Consider the following 1,635-nt stretch of genomic DNA (forward strand, 5'->3'; position numbering starts at 1 on the left):
GTTGTGTATATGAAAATATTGGTTACATTCAGTTACACATTTAACAGTGTTTATAAGAGTTGCACTTTTTCAAATTAATTTATAAGTTAGTATTATTGTATTTTTTAACCAACTAAACTTGGTTGACATATTAAGTAATAATAATAAAACTTAGATTTATATCGCGATTTTCTAAACACTCAAAGCGCTCACAGAGAAGTGGGACTCAACATTCATTCACACCTGGGGGTGGTAAGCTACATCAGTAGCCACAGCTGCCCAGGTAGACTGACGGAAGCGTGGCTGCCAGTTTGCGCCTTCGGCCTCTTCGACCATCACCTATCATTCATTCACCAGTGTGAGCGACACCGGGGGCAAAGTGTGAAGTGCCCTGCCCAAGGACACAACGTCAGCGATTTTTTGGATGTCAATAGGTGGGAAGCGAACCTGCAACCCTCTGGTTTCTGGCCGGCCGCTCTACCCACTACGCCAGGGGTGACAAACTCAAATACAGAGTGGGCCAAAATTTAAAATGGAACAAAGCCGCGGGCCGAGGTTGAAAAAATTAACCTTTTAAGAGGGATCCAAAAAAGTTTTGCATTGAATATTGAACAAGCAAGGCTTAAATAACTTTATAGTGACATGCAAAGTCAAGTTTCAAATTATCCATCCAGCCATCCATTTTCTACCGCTTGTCCCTTCTGGGGTCGCTGCAGCCTATCTCAGCTGCATTCGGGCAGAAGGCACCGTTCACCCTGGACAAGTCACCACCTTAACACAGGGCCAACACAGATAGAGAGACAACATGCACACTAGGGCCAATTTAGTGTTTCCAATCAACCTATCAATAATGATTTAAAAATATCAATGGCATATCAAAAAAATGTAAATAAAAATTGGAGGGGGGGGGCAGGTTTGGTGGTAGCGGGGGTGAATATTATAGCATCCCGGAAGAGTTAGTGCTGCTAGGGGTTCTGAGTATTACGTGTGTTACGGTGCGGTGCAGATGTTCTCCCGAAATATGTTTGTCATTCTTGTTTGCTGTGGCTTCACAGTGTGGCGCATATTTGTAATAGTGTTGAAGTCGTTTATAGGGCCACCCCCAGTGTGACGTGTATGGCTGTTGACCAAGTATGCTGGCATTCATTCGTGTGTGTTAAAGCCGCAGATATTATGTGACTGGGCCGGCACATTGTTTCTATGGCGGAAAAGCGGACGTGACAACAGGTTGTAGAGGACGCTAAAGGCAGGGCCTTCGAGGCACGCCCCCAATATTGTTGTCCGATTGGAAATCGGGAGAAGTTCGGAAGAATTGTTGCCCCGGGAGATTTACGGGAGGGGCAGTGAAATTCAGGAGGGTTGGCAAATGCGTTGTTACAGCGTAACAACGCATTTGCTGTATAATACCGGCGGGCCAGCTCTAATCTTAATTTGATATTACCTCAAGGGCCAAATGAAATCACACGGCGGGCCAAATTTATTTATTCATTTTAAGAGCTTCTAATATTTTCTAAATTAATACATGAGTTAGTGTTATTGTATTTCATTAACTAACTTAAACTTTTGTATATTTTATTTTTATTTTGAGAGCTTCTGTTTTTCAAATAATTCACAAGTTTGTGTAATTTTATTTAAACAATTTAAACTTTGTTTATA

The sequence above is a fragment of the Nerophis ophidion genome, linkage group LG08 (assembly GCF_033978795.1).
Source record: "Nerophis ophidion isolate RoL-2023_Sa linkage group LG08, RoL_Noph_v1.0, whole genome shotgun sequence".
Lineage (NCBI taxonomy): Eukaryota > Metazoa > Chordata > Actinopteri > Syngnathiformes > Syngnathidae > Nerophis > Nerophis ophidion.